Raw genomic sequence first — 20366 nt, 5'->3', positions numbered from 1 at the left:
TAGTGTGAGCACTGTGTGGCGCTTCATCTTCCACACGGCTGAACGTGCTGCTTCATCTTCATCCTGCTCCCTCTTGTAGATACCCATCGTCATCGCGGAGTGTGTTTGGCTGCAGTGTGCGACCAAGGCTTCAGGTCTGCAATAAAGCCTGATCCTCTAAGTCCGACCTTCGCGTTACCTTACACGTGGTGGAGGTGCTGGGGTGGTGCTCCACCGCCTCCTTAACGACCGTACTATTTTCAATTGGTCCGAAGAATGCGAAAAAGCTTTCCAAACCCTAAAGCACGCCCTCACTTCGGACCCTGTTCTCGCTCACTTCGACGACACTGCTGCCACCATTCTCCACACCGATGCCAGCAGCCTCGGTATCGGCGCCGTACTTCTGCAACGTGATACCACTTCTCGGGAAAAGGTAATTGCGTTTGCCAGTCGAACTCAAACACCAGCGGAACGCAATTACACCATCACTGAGCAAGAGTGCCTCGCCGTCGTTTGGGCAGTTCAGAAATTCCGCCTCTACCTCTACGGCCTCCATTTCACGATCGTTACCGATCACCACGCTCTGTGCTGGTTATCAACCCTTAAAAATTTGACTGGACGCCTGGGCCGTTGGATTCTGCGTTTGCAGGAATACCACTTCGATGTCATATTCAAATCGGGTCGCAAACATCGAGATGCCGATGCTCTTTCCCGCTGTCCGCTCCCAGTATCACCACCTAGTGCTTCTTCGCGCCTTCCTGCGTGCACCCTCGTAAAGAGCTCCAAACATCACCTGTGCTACTCCTGCCGCTGCTCCAGATCTCTACGCCATTATTTCACACCAGCGAGCACATCCATACTGTCTTTCCCTAATCAACCTTCTCACCGGTGCTTCCCACCCTCCTACCGCTAGAACGCGCAGGCAACTCCAAAAGTTCCAACTTGACAACGGCGTGCTCTCCCGTTATATTTATTGCTCTGAAGGCACCCGTTGGGTCCATGTTATTCCGAGAGCGCTTCGAACCCGTATGCTGGCGGCTTTCCACAATGATGCCACAGCCGGTCACTTAGGCTTTCATAAAACTTACCACCGCGTGAAAACCCGTTTCTTCTGGCCAGGCCTCGCCTCAAATGTGGCAGAATACGTCGCCCCTTGTCTGCCATGTCAGCGCCGCAAACGGCCCACTTCTCCTCCTGCTGGCCTACTACAGCTGCTACCTTGCCCTGCTACTCCTTTTGCCGTTGTTGGCATAGACTTAAACGGGCCACTTCCATTGTCCGCTCGAGGTAATCGCTGGATAGACACCGCCGTCGACCACCTAACACTCTATGCTGAGACCGCTGCCCTGCCTAATGGCTCAGCACATGAGGTTGCGACCTTCTTTTTGGAATCGCTCGGACTGCGCCATGGGGCCCCTCAAGTGCTTCTCAGCGATCGTGGTCGGACATTTCTGTCGACGATTGTAGCCGAAGTTATTGAGGCCTCAACCACACATCACAAATTGACCTCCAGCTATCACCCGCAGACCAATGGGTTGACTGAGCGGTTCCACCGCACGCTTTCTGACATGTTGTCTATGTACGTCGACAAAGACCACCGAAACTGGGACGTAATACTTCCTTTTGTTATGTTCGCCTTCAATATGGCTGTACAGCGGACCTCAGGTTACACCCCGTTTTTCCTCGTTTACGGCCGTTCTCCCACTACCGTTCTTGACGCCTCTTTCCTTTCTACACATGCCAGTTCCTCATCCTCTCTTCCTGACCAGTTCCTTTCCCGAGTGGCCAAATTTCGCCGGCTTGCTCGCGTCAACACGGAAGCTAGCCAGGAAGACCGCAAGTGCCGCTATGATGCAACCCATCGCCAAGTTTCGTTCCGTCCCGGCGACGAGGTGTTACTTTGGACCCCATTACGCACTCCTGGCCTTTGTGACAAGTTACAGCACCGTTACATTGGTCCTTACACAGTTCTTGCAAAAACCTCTCCCGTCAACTATCGCGTCTCCCCTGTTTACCCTCCTCCGGACTGTCGTTACCGTGGCACTGAAGTTGTCCACGTTTCACGTATGAAACCTTTTATACGGCGCAATCCTGCGGACTAATTGCGGCCAGGCTGGCCGCTTCAACTGCGCGGGCAAAATAGTGTGAGCACTGTGTGGCGCTTCATCTTACACACGGCTGAACGTGCGTGCTGCTTCATCTTCATCCTGCTCCCTCTTGTAGATACCCATCTTCATCGCGGAGTGTGTTTGAATAAAGCCTGATCCCACAAGTCTGACCTTCGCGTTACCTTACAATATAATATATATATATATATATATATATATATATATATATATATATATATATATATATATATATATATATATATATATATATATATATATCATGATCGAGCGTACGCGCCCGGTCGCAGCCGTCCTCGGCAGACTGGCAGCGGAGCGATAAGCATTGGCTTCAATAGCTGCAGTGTGTTTCACGGACTTCAGCAGAATTATAATAGATTGTAACGATTCAGTGGATAGATTTCCGTGTTAACACTTCAGCACTCAAGAGCTGAAAATAAACGCTTATCCGTGACGACTATGCAGACAGAGCTATTGATTTGACTATTGATTTATATATATATATATATATATATATATATATATATATATATATATATATATATATATATATATATATATATATTGTCACGGATGTTGGCGACTGGGACTAGATTAACAGAGCCGGTACAGGTAGAATTGCACGGTCCAAGGTTTAGGTACGTCCTGCGAGTCCGGAGCCGATTCACTTCAACGTCTTCTTTCACTCCGAGCGCCCCCTGGCATTCCTCCCTCCTTAAGCGTAACGCACACAGTTACACGTGCACACAAGCGTACAAAAGCAACCTCCCCCCCTCAAAAAAAAAAGTTTGTAGATGTAGTTTGTCAGTCACCGTGCAAAGTACGGTTTCTGTCGCAAGACATGAACTGTCTCTGGACGAGGTAGCCGACGGCCTGTGTGCTCTGATCCATCCGGGAGCACCTCGTAATTGACGCTACTGATGCGTCGCACGATTTTATACGGTCCGAAGTAGCGGCAAATTAGCTTGTCTGAAAGGCCACGGCGTCGAACAGGAGTCCACACCCACACCTGGTCCCCGGTGTTGTAGGAAGCTTGTCTGTGGCGGAGGTTGTACCGGCGTGAATCCCTGTCCTGTTGCTGGGTGATGTGGACGCGTGCTAGTTGGCGTGCTTGCTCAGCATCTTGGGCAAACTGCTCGGCGTCAGAACAAAGTTCGGTATCTGTTTGGTAAGGGAGCATTGCGTCCAGCATCGTCCGAACCTCCCTGCCGTAAACGAGGCGAAACGGCGTGAAATGTGTAGTCTCTTGGACTGCCGTATTGTATGCGAACGTCACATATGGTACGATCGCATCCCAAGTCTTGTGCTGGGCGTCGACGTACGTCGCCAGCATATCCGCGATGGTCTTATTAAGCCTTTCCGTCAGCCCATTGATCTGCGGATGGTAAGCAGTAGCTTTTCGATGCGCTGTACCACTGAGATGAAAGACTTCGGCCATCATTTTTGAAGTAAAGGCAGTCCCTCTATCAGTAATAATACAGGTAGGAGCGCCGTGCCGTAGTATGATCTGGTGTACAAAGAAATGGGCAACTTCAGACGCTGTACCACTAGGTAACGCTTTGGTCTCGGCATAGCGAGTCAGATAGTCTGTGGCGATGATTATCCAACGGTTGCCACCAGAGGACCGAGGGAAAGGACCGAGAAGGTCCATGCCGACTTGATCAAATGGTGCTCGTGGTGGTATTATGGGCATGAGGAGGCCCGCAGGCTTTGATTGCGGAACCTTCCGACGCTGACATTGCCGACAGCTCTTGACATAGCGCTTAACAACAGTGGCAAGGTTGGGCCAGTAGAATGTCTGTCGTATCCTAGCAAGTGTGCGAGAATAGCCCAAGTGGCCAGATGTTGGTTCATCGTGGCACGCGGAAAGGATTTCCTCTCTCAGAGCTGTGGGTACCACGAGGAGGTAGGTTCTTGACTCGGATCTAGAGTTCTGCTTATAAAGCACACCACCTCTCAGGCAGAAAGTTGAGAGGCTCCGAGAAAAGCACTTAGGTATGGTGGCTGGCTGACCTTCTAAATAATCAATCAGTGCTCGTAAATCTGGATCTGCACGCTGCTGATGTGACATATCTGAAGCATCAACAGCTCCTAGGAAACTGCCAGCGTCATCTGTGTCTGGTGGAGCGAGCTCGACAGGCGCGTGGGAGAGCGTGTCAGCATCTTCATGCTTATGTCCGGACTTATAAACAATAGTGAGATCGAACTCCTGTAGGCGAAGGCTCCATCGCGCCAGGCGGCCGCATGGGTCACGCAGGTTGGCCAGCCAACACAAAGAATGGTGGTCAGTGACAACTTTAAATGGGCGACCATAAAGGTAGGGGCGAAATTTCGCAGCAGCCCAAATAATGGCGAGGCATTCCTTTTCAGTAGTTGAATAGTTCGTCTCGGCGCGGGATAAAGTACGGCTGGCATAGGCGATGACTCGTTCAACACCCTCTTGACGTTGCACGAGAACCGCCCCAAGGCCAATGTTACTAGCGTCGGTGTGTATTTCTGTCTCCCCCTACTCATCGAAATGGGCTAGAACAGGCGGCGATTGGAGACGGAGACGCAGCTCGGCAAAAGCAGCTTCTTGTTCGTGAGTCCAAACAAAAGGGGTGTCTCCCCGGGTGAGCTGAGTCAGCGGTTCAGCGAGATCAGCGAAGTTATCGATAAAACGGCGGTAATAACTGCACAAGCCGAGAAATCGGCGAACAGCTTTCTTGTCACGTGGAATCGGAAATTCCGCAACAGCAGCAATCTTGTCAGGGTCGGGCTTCACGCCGGCGGCGCTGATGATATGGCCGAGAAATTTAAGCTCTCGGTAGCCAAAGTGGCATTTCTGTATCTTGAGTGTCAAGTTAGCGGATCGAAGGGCTTCGAGTACTGACCGCAGGCGCTGAAGATGTGCAAATGATTCTGCGAAGACCACCACGTCATCTAGGTAGACTAGACTACACTGCCATTTAAGGCCAGCGAGGACAGTGTCCATCATCCGCTGAAATGTGGCCGGCGCGGAACACAGGCCGAAAGGTAGAACTTTAAATTCGTAAAGGCCGTCGGGTGTGACGAAGGCCGTCTTCTCACGATCTCGCTCATCGACCTCAATCTGCCAGTAGCCACTTTTTAGATCGATGGACGAAAAATACTTTGCACGCCGAAGGCGGTCGAGAGAGTCGTCAATCCGCGGCAAGGGGTAGACATCCTTCTTGGTTACGGCGTTCAGTTTGCGGTAATCGACGCAAAAACGTAACGTGCCGTCTTTCTTTTTAACTAGAACGACCGGAGAGGACCACGGGCTATTGGAAGGCTGGATAACCTCATCTTCGAGCATTTCCTTAACTTGTGACCTAATAACTTCGCGCTCGGTCGAAGAGACGCGGTAGGGGTGCTGGCGGATTGGGCGCACATTATCGAACGTCACGATCTGGTGCTTGGCGATGGGAGTTTGATTCACTTTTGACGACGATGCAAAACACTCTTTGAATTCGAGTAACAATGAAAACAGCTGGTCGCGCTAGCTGACCGATAGCTCTGAGCTGACATCGAGATTGTCGAGGGATGTGGGCGGTGGCACGGTTTCTGCGGACAAGCACTCGGAGACATCGGAGATGCGTTCGGCGAAAGCTGCGGAAGTGTCACGAAAAAGGTGCCGATACTCGTGCGAAAAATTTGTAACAAGTACCTTGGACTGACCACGGTGAAGATGTATCAAACTGCGGGCCACGCAGACTCCTTGTGTCGACAGTAACGATACGTTAGTTTCGGCTATTGCGTCACCATCGTTAAGGGCATTGCATTTGACATTAACGAAGGTGCTGGTTCGGGGTGGCAGAGTGACACTGTCCTCATAAACTCGAAGCACATTGAGTGGTCGCTTTGCACCGCAGAGGGCCACTGCTTTCTCAGTAGAAAACGAGACCTTAGAATTCCGGAGGTCAATAATTGCGCCATATTCACGAAGAAAATCTACGCCGAGAATCAGGTCACGCGAACAGCTTTTCAGAACAAGGCAGCTTACCACAAATGTTGATTCTTGAATTTGAACTCTGGCCGTGCACATGCCCAGAGGAGTAATCAGATGACCACCCGCGGTGCGAACGTTTGTGCCAGCCCACGGAGTCAAAACCTTCTTGAGAACTGCGGCAAACTGGCTGCTCAAAATAGAATAATCAGCGCCAGTATCCAACAGAGCTCGAACATGGCGACCATCCAGTACTACGGGTATGTCCAACGAGATCTGCTCGCGAATGTCAGGCTTCTGAGTCTTTGAGTGCTCTGCGTTGGTGTACGCGGTCTGCTTCACCTGCAATTCGTCGTCGTTGCAGGTGCGTTGTTGCAGCGTCCGTCCCACCGGCAGTTCGTCGTCGTTGCGGGTGCCGTTTTGCGTCATGTGTCCCACCGGCAATTCGTCGTCGTTGCGGGTGCGTGGTTGCGTCGTTTGTTCCACCGGCAATTCGTCGTCGTTGCGGGTGCGTGGTTGCGTCGTTTGTTCCACCGGCAATTCGTCGTCGTTGCGGGTGCGTGGTTGCGTCGTTTGTTCCACCGGCAATTCGTCGTTGTTGCGGGTGCGTCGTTTCGTCGTCGGTTCCACCGGCAATTCGTCGTGGTTGCAGGTGCGTCGTGGTGGCGTCGAGGTGGCGTTATGATCGGTAACCGCGGACTTTTCCAATGTCGATGCGTAGTCTTTCCGTGTCCGCATCAATGGGGGGTCTCCCGCGCCGCGATGTCCAGCGAACCTACCCCCGAAGGTCGCTGGTTTCAGTTTTCCCTCTGGGGACTGGGCGAGCGGCCCTGCGCTGCCCATGAGGAACTCGTAGCAGATGGCGACGGGTGACGGTGATCTAGATGGTCGCAGACGAGACGGAACGATCCGGCGCTGATCATTGACGAAATCTTCAACGGCTCGAGGCCGTTCGCCGTAGCGAGGCCGCGGAGAATCAGCGGAAAACCCTTCGAGACCTAGTCGACGGTAGGGACAGCGCCGATAGACATGACCCGGTTCGCCGCAGTGAAAGCATAACGGCCGTCGGTCGGGGGTGCGCCACTCGTCTGCTTTCCGTGTAGGCGGTCGAGAATCTGTGACGTACTGGATCACGGGGGCTGCTGTTTTCGGCCCAGCTACGTTCGGAGGAATCAGGGATGGCGACGAGGGCGGAGAGTATTGCAGCACCTGGGAGTATGTAGGGCGGAGGCACTCTGGTGGTGTCAGAGGAGGAGTAGGGCCAGGTTCACCGATTGGAAATGGAGGCCGGAGCGCTTGCTGCACCTCGTCGCGGACAACGCTGGCGATGGAGGAAGGAGCTGGTTGGGGTGTGCCATACATCAGTCGGAGTTCATCGCGCACAACGGAACGTATGAGCTCCCGTAGCGCCGATGTGTCCGTGCTATGCGATGGGAACTCAGCAGAGACGGAGGCGGCGTGGATGGTGGGATCCCGTGACGAAGCTCGCTGCTGAAGCACTTTCTCTATAGTGGATGTTTCCGCAAAGAATTCTGCAACAGTTTTCGGCGGGCTGCGCACCAGGCCAGCGAAAAGCTGCTCTTTGACGCCACGCATGAGGTAGCGCAGCTTTTTGTCCTCGGACATCGTAGGATCCGCACGCTTAAACAGGCGCGTCATGTCTTCGGTGTACGCCGCGACGGTTTCGTTAGGCATTTGGATCCGAGTGTGTAGAGCGCGTTCAGCCCGTTCGCGGCGATCTGAGCTTCCGTAAGTTGCCGCAAGATGACGTTTGAACTCACTCCAAGATGACAGCTGCTCTTCATGATTCTCGAACCACGTCCGAGCGCCATCCTCGAGGCTGAAATATACATTTCGAAGCCGTGCGGCGTCATCCCAGAGGTTGAATGTAGCTACCCTTTCGTAGTGCTGCAACCAGTCGTCGACGTCTTCATAGGTGTCCCCGTGAAAGGTCTTTGGGACGCGGGGGTTTTGCAACGTCACGTAGGTGGGGGTCGTGCCAGGCATTGCGACGGCGTCGTGGCTACTGGTAGTCATGCCCGAGGGGGAAAACTCAGGTGGTAGGCCTCGTTGCCTGCGGCTAGTGCGGTGAACGGGCGTTTCCTCGAATATATGACCAGCACTCCTGCTTAGCGTAGGGGTACGGGACATCAGACCTGACCTCCACCAGGTGTGTCACGGATGTTGGCGACTGGGACTAGATTAACAGAGCCGGTACAGGTAGAATTGCACGGTCCAAGGTTTAGGTACGTCCTGCGAGTCCGGAGCCGATTCACTTCAACGTCGTCTTTCACTCCGAGCGCCCCCTGGCAATATATATATATATATATATATATATATATATATATATATATATATATCTTCCAGCACTTTCACGTGCGACTTGACTACACCGATTTCGCAATGTCTGCATGACCGCCAAAGTTTCTACTGAGTCAAATGCTTTTTCGTAATCACAATGAATGGAATGTATAGGGGCTGGTTATATTCCCAGCATTTTTTATCACCTGGTTGGTGGTATGAATATGATCGACAGTAGAGTACGCTTTCCAAAAAGCTGCTTCTTTTGCTTGGTTTTAGTCTAAAGTTACTATAGTGTACTGGTTAAATAAGTGCTGCAATAAAATTGTACAGTATTCAGCATTTACGGTGAGAGTGCGAAATTTCGCTGGAAATATTCATATAATGGTACGCATTAAACTTGTTTACTTAAACCCCGTGCACTATCCATTTGCGTACGACAAAAAAACCTGTTGCAAGCTGAGTTGTTTTATTGTAAAGTATTCTGGCCTTGCAAATGTACTATTTTCTGCAGCAGGCGCCGGGATAGAGGTGCTTGATTGCAGTGTCTCCGCATATGATTGGCGCTATGGTTTTGCCGCTCATATGCTTTCTACAATGTGCGAACAGTTTATACTAAATTGCGTTACCAAGAGAATTTTGGGCGACCATTCGCATATTATTGAAATGGCTAGCTATCATATACACAAGTGGTCTAACCCCACGACTGCTGCACTGGCCGCTGGTTTGCTCATATACGCTTTCGGCTGATTTTGTGTGTAGATCTGACATCATTTTGGCGAAATCTACACTCGACGACCGTCATGCTCGCTTAGATGGGTGAATATTGCTCTCCGCATGCGCCGAAATCAATAGCTCTGTCTGCATAGTCGTCACGGATAAGCGTTTATTTTCAGCTCTTGAGTGCTGAAGTGTTAACACGGAAATCTATCCACTGAATCGTTACAATCTATTATAATTCTGCTGAAGTCCGTGAAACACACTGCAGCTATTGAAACCAATGCTTATCGCTCCGCTGCCAGTCTGCCGAGGACGGCTGCGACCGGGCGCGTACGCTCGATCATGATTCCATCGTTGCGTCATCGCTAGCCAGAAAATACCTATAGCTGTTACACGGCAATTACATATGTGGTCGCACGGTCATGCTATCATCACATATAATTGTGCCACAAACGTATACGAATGCGACGAAATCTGCATGCATTTAATAGACTGAAACCGTAAACATACATCTGACCATCAAAAGTGGCCGTATATGAGCGCACCGAAAAGGCGAATCTCGACAGCTGCAGCGGTACGTGCTTGAATGCGTTATAGTCATCGTCGTCCCTTACGTGGTACTCTGTGAGGTCCGAACGATCGGCTCAAGTGTTGTCGGAATTACATGCCACTGGTTGGCATCCAGTGCTCGTGTATTGAGCCATAAAAGTGTAGAATCTTGTTTTGATTGAATGGTCAACGGAAAATATTCACTTCAGCAGCCCATTAAAGCTGCATTTTTAGGATGGCAATGACAATCGGCAGATCAGGGGACAAAGTGGTCCATCGTGGGTGGTTTTTATACAGGGATAGCTAATACTGGAAAAACACAAGACAAATTGGTCCACTATAGCCAGTTTTAAAAACGGAACGGTCAACGCCGGAATAACACATGACACCTTGGTCCATTGTAGGCAGTTTTAAAAAATTGAAACGGGCAACGCCGGAAGAACTCAGGAAAACTGGGTCCATTGTAGCCAGTTTTAAAAACAGAACACTCCATGCTGGAAGAACAGAAGATAACATTGTGGAAACCCCCATGCCGGAAGAAAAAATATCGGGAACGCCATTATTGGACCTGGTGTTGACTGGCATGTCCTACGTTGGGAGCACGCTGGTAAGGCTGGCCCAGTGTATGGACCCCGTTTGCCGTCGTACTTACATTGGCCTGATGCTTTGTGCTGCCTGGGGAAGAACGTAAAGTGGGCCACATAATAAAGAGTATTGAGGACGATGCTTTCTACCTCCTTTTGTGGGGTGCCGGTGTTTAGAGCAGGCGAAACAAAAACGCATATGTCACAGTTTTGACCGCCTATCGAACACTGCTGCTGGCTCATTCTGCACTGACCTGCCTACTCTCCGCCAGCCTTGCCACCAGACTAACTTGACCCGTATCGTCCGCCGCGAACTCGAGGCCTTGGCTGCCGCTGTTTCCTCATCGCATCTGACGAACAACAACCTGCCTATGGTATCCTTCATCCAGGCTGTTGGCCAGAATGTTGCTAATACGGGCATCTATACTGGCCATGTCCCCCCGGACACCATCGAGACCAACACAGCCCCTCCTGTGATACCGCTGCCACAATTCCAATTACTGGCGTACCTCTGACAATCGCCCAATATGCTTCACTTGTTCACGTGTTAATCATATCTCTCATATCTGCCATAACCGCTGGTACTTACTGTCATGCCCATTCCACTATATCAGCCGCAGTGGAGTCTCTGCACCGCGCCGTTCCTCGCCCCAGCCTTACCCGCCCCGTGCTGACCTTGTTCCACCTGTTGGTGTTTCCAGCCGGTCGCCTTCCCCACAAACTCGACGTTCCCGCTCTCTGCTTCCTCATCGTTGTTCTTCACCGTCTTATGCCGGCCGCTTCTCGGAAAACTAGACAATACAGCTCCTGGAGGTGACGCTGCATTCGCGACCCGGACTAAAAAACTTCTGTTGACTTTTTATCCACAAGCTAACCTCATCGAAGTCCTTGTGGATGGTGTTCCTGTCTCCGCCCTTATAGACATTGGTGCCCAACTCTTTGTTCTCAGTTCCTTGTTGTCGTCGCCTGAAAAAAGTCCTGATGTAGGCAGTTTCGCCCTTCATTCGTGTCAATAATGGCAGCCCTGCTGCCGTGCTTGGCATGTGCACCGCCCGCGTAACCATTTCTGGTCATCACACACCTGTCTTATTCCCCATGCTACAAGAATGCTCCCATGACCTTATCCTTGGCATTGACTTCTTAACCGCTCGCTGAGCTCTTATTGATTGCTCAACCAGCATTCTAAGCCTGAATTTTCCCCTCTGCTCTGGAGACCTCTCCACGCCACCTCGCCTCTGTTCAGCAAAATTTTCCCGCCTCCATCTTGAAGCTCTTGTTTACATTCCTGTGTGCCTTTCCCGCTCGTGCCCGATGGCGACTACCTGGCGTGCCCCATTACAGACGTCGTCCTGCAGCGTCACGTCATCCTCCCGCACCTTCTTGTGCACGTATCTCAGAATCGCACCCCTCTCCCAGTCCTACACATCAGATTGTCGACCCAAGTCCTCCCCGACGGAATTTCATTAGCTTAGCTTTCCCCGCTGACCGACTGTGAAATTTCAGCCTTAACTCCCGCCCCTCCCTCTGCTCCCCTCACGGCCCCTACTGCTCCTACGTTTCTCTGTTCCACCGTGATCTTTTTTCCAGCATGATTGCGGCCGACCTGCAACACGATTCTGTCGACACGCTCTACAAGCTGTGAATTTCATACAGCGACATTTTTTTATTTTGAGACCCGACCTCTTGGCCAAACGACTGCTGAAGCCCACCGCATCGACACCGTCGATGCTGATCCTATTCACAAGAGACCGTATCGTATCTCTCTTTCCGAGCGCCAGGCGATTCAACGTGAAGTCGACAAAATGCTGGCCGACGACATCATTGATCCTACGAACAGAACCTGGTCGTCACCTTTTGTGGTAGTACAGGAGAAAGATCGCAGCTAGAGATCCTGCGTCGACTATAGTAACGTCAACAAGTTGACGAGAAAAGACGTCCGCCCTCTTCCGCGCATCGACGATGCACTTGATTGCTTACATGGAGCCAGCTACTTTTCCTCCATCGACCTTCGCTCTGGCTACCGGCAAATATCCGTCGATCAACGAGACCGCTAAAAAACAGCATGTATCGCTACTGACGGCCTCTACCAATTTAAAGTCATGCTATTGGCCTATGTACCGCATCTGCAACTTTCGAACGGATGATGGACTTGTAGAAGCGCGGATTTAAGTGGACGATTTGTCTGTGCTGTTTATAGACGACGTCATTGTTTTCTGGTGCACTTTTGAAAGCTACCTATCTCGTCTTTCTACCATTCTCGAGCTATTCCGCCGCGCCGGCTTTCAACTCAACTCCAAGAAATGCAGTTTCGGCCCTAGGGAAATCAAAGATCTTGGCCACTTAGTGAATGCTGTTGGCCTTCAGCCTGACCCCGATAAGATCCGCGCCGTTCGTTCTTTTCCCATGCCACGTTCATCTAATTGATGTTCGAAGTTTTCGCGGCTTGTGTTCGTTTTTCCGTCGTTTAATCTAGAACTTTGCAGCCCTCACTCGCCCTCCCACCGACCTATTGAAAAAGGTGCACCTTTCGTACATTCAGATCACCGTGAAGAGAGGGAGAGGATGAATTCTCGTTTCCTGTATATATATATATATATATATATATATATATATATATATATATATATATATATATATATACATATATTGTGACAGTACAGAAGAAGGTGAAGCTTACAACACAAGTGATGGAGAAAGACGTTGGAAAACGACTCTCATGCAGGACGCGCTGCCGTTGACCAGTTGAGCTCCCTGCCCTATTGTCTTGATGTTCAGCGCTCCGAAGTCTTACCCCCATCGCAACAAATTGGTGGAGGTGCTGGGTGAGACTACCCTCAAGACGCATCCTGAACCACTGGAGCTTCGTCGGAGCCGTCGCCTCGCTGGTCTCCCACCCTTTTCAACAAGAATGCAGCAGACTACCGCGCAGCCCGAACATCAACACCGGCCCCTCTACCCCGGTCTCGCGATGTGCCGCCGACCACCACGGATGCGGCGCTACAGCAGGATGACTGAAGACGATAAAGTAGGCCATCTGCTCAAGGGCATTGCAGAAGATGTCTATCACTTCCTTATTGCCAAGGAGAACTTGAGTTCGGTCTCTGAGGTTATCGGACACTGCCGAACATTCGAGACCCTAAAGACTCGCTGCATTACACCGAAATTTGGACGGCTCGCAAATGTCACTACAGTGGCTAGTATTGAAGAATTACCATCTCAAAGCCTCCTGTGGGCCATCCGTAAAATCGAGATGAGATGTCACGACGTGAGCAGCTTGCCCGGCCCAATGGCTTCGGAGGTGACGCATATGGTCTTCCAACCTATGGGGGTGCGTGCCCGCCGCTGTCCGCGAATGTCAACAACTTCGCCTGCTGCGAAGACCTACACACTCCGCGACCAAGACCGGAAGAGAGTTACCATCAATTCTCTTGCCATCATCGTAGAGATCCTCGCACTTACTCCAGTCGTACATCGCGCCAATATCCGGACAGCTACATCGTCCCGGAACCGCCATCTCGATATTCGTCGCGGCCTACCATGCAGAAACCAGCTGACACGCTACTTTTTGACCGATCTCTTCCGGTGTGCTACTGGTGTGGTGTCGCGGGTCACATTTCCCGCTACTGCAATCGGCGCGCATCGTTCAGTAATCCTCCGACGGCATTGAACCGACGCACCATCCAGCCCTACATCGACAGCTACCGCCCAGAACACCCCTCCCGGAGGGGCCGTTTTCAAAACGAAAGGCTCCGCAGCCATTCGCCAGCGTCTGACCGTAGTGTGACACCACCTCCGTCATTTCGTGTGCGCCTCTGCCCGTCTCCATGGCGCTGATCTCCGCTAGCAATGACGGAAAACTAGCCAGCGCGGCCAATGGAGGTGAGGTCGCTGGACAATGTGCGCTGCTGCCTATTATTACTCCGTCTGTGTGCATGTTAAAGAACAAGGTCAATGCGATTGTTGATGGTTTGCCAACGATGGCGTTGGTAGACAATGGCGCCACAGTTTCAGCAATGAGTTTAGATTTTAAGGTCCTTTTAAAGCAGAGTTATGTTTGTTTGAGACAAAACTACAAATTTTAATGGAGTAAGTGGAGAGCTATTGTATCCGGTTGGGTTATGCAGCGTTAAGTTTCTTTGGGGGGCACAGTATTTCCGGCGGAGTTTTCAGTACTGCCACGATCTACACACGATGTAATATTGGGGATTGACTTCCTGCGTAGGTGCGGCGCTACAGTTGATAGTCTAGCGGGAAGAGAACGAGGAAGAGAACCACTAACACTTAAGTGTTAGTGGTTCTACACATTCTACAGTGTGCGTCCAGGTGTCCTGCTCCCGTGCTATTAACGACTCTTTTGAGGCTACTGTGGCACCTCTTAATTTACAGTGCGTAAAGAAAAATGTATTACTGCCGCACTGTTTGGTTCGCGTGAAAGAGGGCCTTACCGGACTTGCTCATCGGAACCAGTTATTTTTCCAGCGGGCTCCAAACTAGTTTCATGTAGCGCAACTGTCCCGAATTGTGTAGCTGTCGTTACTCCTTCCCTTGACAACCCCGCTACTAACTCACCTGCTGACGAAAAGCTTCATCCGATGATCAGTGCATCGTTGAATACCTGAAAACAACAGATATTGAAGAACCTCTTGTCCCAGTACCTATCCGTCTTTGATTTCGCGCAGTCCGAAGGCTCGCAACGTTTTCCGCTGTCGCGTGCATGCCACACGATTGACACGGGATCTGCCCATCCGATCCGTCACAAGCCGTACCGTGTGTCGCCATCAGAGCCTAAGATCATCACCGAGCAAGTCCGAGACATGTTGAACAGGGGCTTAATACAAGAATCCTCCAGTCCTTGGGCTGCTCCCGTGATAGTGGTAAAGACGAAAGACGGAACATGGAGGTTCTGCATTGACTATCGTCGCCTCAACTCCATCACTAAAAGGGATGTGTATCCTCTCCCACGCATTGACGATGCCATAGATTGCCTTTTTGCCGTGTCTCATTTCTTTTCAGTTGATTTGCGATCGGGGTATTGGTAGATTCCGATGGACTCTGCTAACAAGGAAAAAACCCCATTTGTTACGCCAGACGGCCCATTTGAATTTAACGTGACGCTTTTCGGCCTATGTAATGCGCCAGCCACATATAAAAGATTTATGGACACAATACTTCGTGGCCGTAAGTGGAAAATCTGCATGAGCTATTTAGACGATGTTGTTATTTTTGGCCGGACTTTTACTGAACATACCACGCGAGTCGCTATTGTTTTAAATTGCCTGCAGAAGGCTGGCCTTGTCCTGAGATCCAAAAAGTGCCGTTTTGGCGAACGTCAAGCGCTGGTACTCGGGCATCTCGTCGACCACGATGGAGTTCGGCCAGATCCACAGAAGACTGCAGCAGTTGCAGCATTCCATCGACCACAGACTCAAAAGGAGCTCCGCAGTTTTCTGGGGCTGTGTTCGTACTTTCGACGATTCATCCTAAGGTTTGCCGACGTCGCCTACCCTCTCACATCCCTTTTACAAAAGGACGTCCCTTTCCACTGGACCTCAGATTGTGACGCGTCATTCCGCCAACTAAAGTTTCTGCTTACGTCACATCCCATACTACGGCACTTCAACTCCTCCGCTCCGACTGAAGTCCCCACTGATGCAAGTGGGATGGGTGTTGGCGCGGTGCTTGTGCAACGTTCGGCAGCAGGCGAGCATTTAATTGCGTATGGAAGCCGTTCCTTCAGTACACCTGAGCGTAAGTACACTGTTATGGAGCAGGAGTGTCTCGCTGCAGGTTTCGCTGTTCAGCGGTTTTGGTGCTACATATATGGACGCCATTTCACAGTTATGACGGACCATCATGCCCTGTGTTGGCTCGTCCACCTTCGTGATCCATCTGGTCGTCTGGAACGCTGGGCCCTTCGTCTGCAGGAGTACGATTTTACTCTTTCGTACAAGAGTGGCCGCAAACACGCCGATGCAGATTGTCTTTCACGTCTTCCTCTTCCTACGACCGAATGTGACTCTGGTGATTTTGATCATTACATCGCCTTCGTCGTGCCTGAGTTTCCCGACGCCTCGGCTCTGCGGACTGCGCAAGAGACCGACATAAGCCTCGAGCCCCTGCTTGCGGAGGCGCGATTTTCCACTGCTTCCAGCCCATTTTGTCTCCGTGATGGCCTTTTGTACAAAAAGGCTTACTCAAGCACCGGCACGAATTTTCTGCTTGTGGTTCCCGAGAGCTACCGCTCGTGCATCTTGCGTGCCATGCACGACGACCCACTTCCGGTCACCTGGGCTCTGCACGAACGCTTCATCGTGCCCGCGACCGATTTTATTGGCCAAAGATGCGCCAGACGACTGAGCGATATGTGGCGAGCTGCACTGAGTGCCAATGACACAAACGTCCTACGTCTACGCCACAGGGTCTGCTGCATCGTGCATCCTGCTGCATCCTGTGGCGCATTTGAGAAAATGGGAATTGACCTTATGGGTCCCTTCCCGAAATCATCCGACGGTAATCGTTGGATCGTGGTTTGTGCCGACTATCTCACCCGCTACTGCGAAACAGCAGCTCTTCCTTCAGCCACCGCTCACCACATGTCCCTGTTCTTGCTCGTTCCTGTGATCCTCCGCCATGGACCTCCTCGAGTGATTATCAGTGATCGAGGTCGTCAGTTTATGGCAGATGTGAACGGCTTGACGGAGCGCACAAACCGCACACTCACAAACATGCTATCTATGTAATCGCATCTGACCACAAGAATTTGGATACTATACTGCCGTTTATAACGTTTTCATTCAACCCTGAAACACATGAGACGACCGGCTACAGCCCGTTCTTCCTGTTATATGCCCGTCCTCCTTGATATTGTCTAGACACCATTCTTCCTTACTCCGTCCATGACGAACCGTGCTTCGCGGAAACTCTTTGTCGAGCCGACGAAGCTCGCCGTCACACCCGCTTGCAAATTCTCGCTTCGCAAGAGCGTTCAGAAGCTCGGTACAACAGCCGACATAACCATGTGTCTTAAGCCCCCGGAGACTTAGTGTGGCTTTGGCGACCTCTCGGAAAGCGTGGTTTAGCCCAGAAAATGTTGGCGCATTACGCTGGCCCTTACGTTGTGCTTGAGCGCGTCAGTGAAGTGAACTATCTATAGCACGTATGACAGCCAGTGATCGTCGCTCAGTCAGAACCGAATTCCCATGTCGCCCGGATGAAGCCGTGTCACTCTCGTGGAAACGAATAACTACTTCGTCCGGGGGGCTCCGTCTGCCCAGGGGGATAATGTAACAGTACAGAAGAAGATGAAACTTAGAACACGTTGGAAAAACACTCTCGTGCCGGACGCGCTGCCGTTGGCCAGCTGAGCTCCCTGCCCTCTCTTCTTGTTCAGCGCTCCGACGTCTGCCCCCGTCGTAAAAAATATATATATATATATATATATATATATATATATATATATATATATATATATATATATATATATATATATATATATATATATATATATATATATATATATATATATATATGGGAAAGCTTATATTCATCGCTTAACTGCCGATCCTTGCCTCGTGTTTCAGTGCTATAAGGGAAACCGCACGCACGCCTGTCAGCATTGCCGTGATTGGCGCACGCTGAAACAGAAGCGTGGAAGGCGATACATTTTGGCGCGTTAAGTTATTACTGCAACAGTAAGCATAATCATCCGGCCATTCTATGTAGTGATGACCGAAATACTAACGACTACTGGTGAACAGGATTAAAGTTAGTCTGAATGCAAATGTACTTTCAATCTTGGAGGTCTATGCATAGGTCTAATGTCGTTTTAAACCAACAAAGTTTTCCCTCCATCCACAATGGAGCACTAACCATGACACATTTCTTCTGTACTTTGACGTTGCGTCTGCTTGGCACGTCAAATTGTCCGCTCACTGATTTGCCGGCTTCACGATCTGGTTTGTTCCCTAGTCCCTCCACTGCCTTTTTTCTTAAATCACTGCGTCATTCCTTTCAATTTCGCAAACAGCATTCGTTCTCACTTTTGTCCTTTTGCTGACATCGTTCGTTCATTTGGTCGGGCCGGTGTGTCATATAGGTGATCTTTCGCTGTTCTGTTTCTTTATGCGGGCGCGTTTTTGTTTCCGACGGGGAAAAAGCTTCAAACTGCACCTAAGCGCAATTCCCCGCTTAGTGGAGAGGAGAGTCGTCAGGGTGACAATCTATCGCCCCCGAATAAAAACTTTCCGATGAGCCCAAAACCCTGCAGAAGGCCCAAGGTGGTTTCTTGTGCTCGTGTGTTTCATCGCTGTCATCATTCTTGGTCGATTCTTCAATACACATGCTTTCCGTCATTATTTTCTGGAGCTTGGTTTTGAGGCAGGCATGTGTAGCTTAATTCCGCTTCTTTAAGTATTGCGGCGGGAAAATGCAAGGTATGGCATCTTCTTTCTGCATGATGCTCTGGAATGCCAAGCGAAATTTTTCAAAATATCTTTCTGCATCATCATTTCTTTCTTAAGACGCCTACTACAAGCAGCATCATATTGGCTCGGCGAGCGCTTTTTGAGCGGTATTTTTGTTTTGTGCGTCTGGTAACGAAATTTGGTTAGATGTAAACCTTAATTAAAATCAGATGTTTTTGGAGCCTGCGTAGCCACTGTATCAATCTTCAACTAAGAGCTAGTGGCTCATTGCTGCAGTTGCTGTGAGATAGCGTGCAGGTTGCCCTAAATTCCACCCAGCCTCCTTAAGTGGCTGTACTAAAGCTGCTTTCAACAATAGGGAAACAAGTTTTGGCACGCGGCTAGCTTGAGCACCAGAAACTAGCCGCTGGTTGCTATGGCAATGGTGCTATTCATAACAGTTTTTTCGGTGAAGATCCACCGCTGCATCTCTGCTGGTACTGTGATCAGTGGCCCGGTTAAGAGGAGCATGGCTGATATTTTTCCGTGCCTCCAGCGTCGAGAGTGTCTCCCGTGCTTTGCCGCTAAAAAGAATATTACCCCTGCACCACCCGCGATTGCTCATCCTTCACCACATGTCATAACTCACACTTCCACTACAGCCTCTCTGTGGGTTCGCCTCCCGGCAGCCACCTTCTCAATGTGCTGTGCTCTGCCAGTCCTTAATCGCCTGGTCAAGGCAACACCCACTTCTTCCTAGCCACAAAGTTTTCCCCAAAGCTGGCAAACGGGCTTTCTTTCTTCACTGAGCCACTTCCCAGCTCAGGCCGCAAGGGTACTATCTCATTTCGCTGGGAGGCGGCTAGTTAAGGTAAATATGCTAACTACAATGCTGATGACATGGAATCTAAAAATGGCCCTGTGTCCTGCTCCTTAGAAAACAAAACGTTAATGAGTAGCGGTCAGGTGGAACAACAACTAAATAAATGTATATGCCGATTTCATAGGATATGTCTACAGTATGCGAACATATGCACGCAATTAACCAGCCCATGAAATACAAATATCATGGTCATCCGTTGACCTACCGCGATTAGAGTCGAAACCACCAGTTGAGGCTAATGCAGACAGAAACAATATCGAGTTTTGTTTCGTTGTTTCTCTCTCGCTTCCTAACAGATACAAACCGAAAAGAAAATCATATGTTCTCAACGAATAGACGTGATGAAAATAATTTACGATGGTTTGGTTTGAATTGCGGGATTTAACGTCCAAAAGCGACCCAGGCTATGAGAGACGCCGTAGTGGAGGCCTCTGAGTTTCGACCACCTGGGGTTCTTTAACGTGCTCTGACATCGTACAGCACACGGGCGCCTTGCTTTTCGCCTCCATCGAAAAGCGGCCGCCGAAGCCGGGATTCGATTCCGTATCCTCGGAAACAGTAGTCGAGCGCCTTAATCACTGCTCCACCCCGGCGAGGTAAAATAAATAATTCATCTAGAATACTTTACACACCGCATGGATAGTGCATATAACTTTTAACTGAAGTCAGAATAGTTGGGCTCGAAAAGTATAGTATGAAAAGGCTAACGAGACATCATCTACATTTATGTAGACCGAGTAGGGGGTATGGGATATAACAATACTACTGCAGTTTTTTACAGGCCGATACGCTGCCTCTATGAGTGAGCAAATATTCCATTTTAGAGGCAGTGAATTTATTGTCACGCTACTGACGACTATGGAGGATTGTGCTGGT

The sequence above is a fragment of the Amblyomma maculatum genome, chromosome 4, assembly GCF_055883805.1.
Source record: "Amblyomma maculatum isolate TAMU_Amacu chromosome 4, ASM5588380v1, whole genome shotgun sequence".
In the NCBI taxonomy this organism is placed as follows: Eukaryota; Metazoa; Arthropoda; class Arachnida; order Ixodida; family Ixodidae; genus Amblyomma; species Amblyomma maculatum.
Note: the sequence above shows the minus strand (reverse complement) of the source record.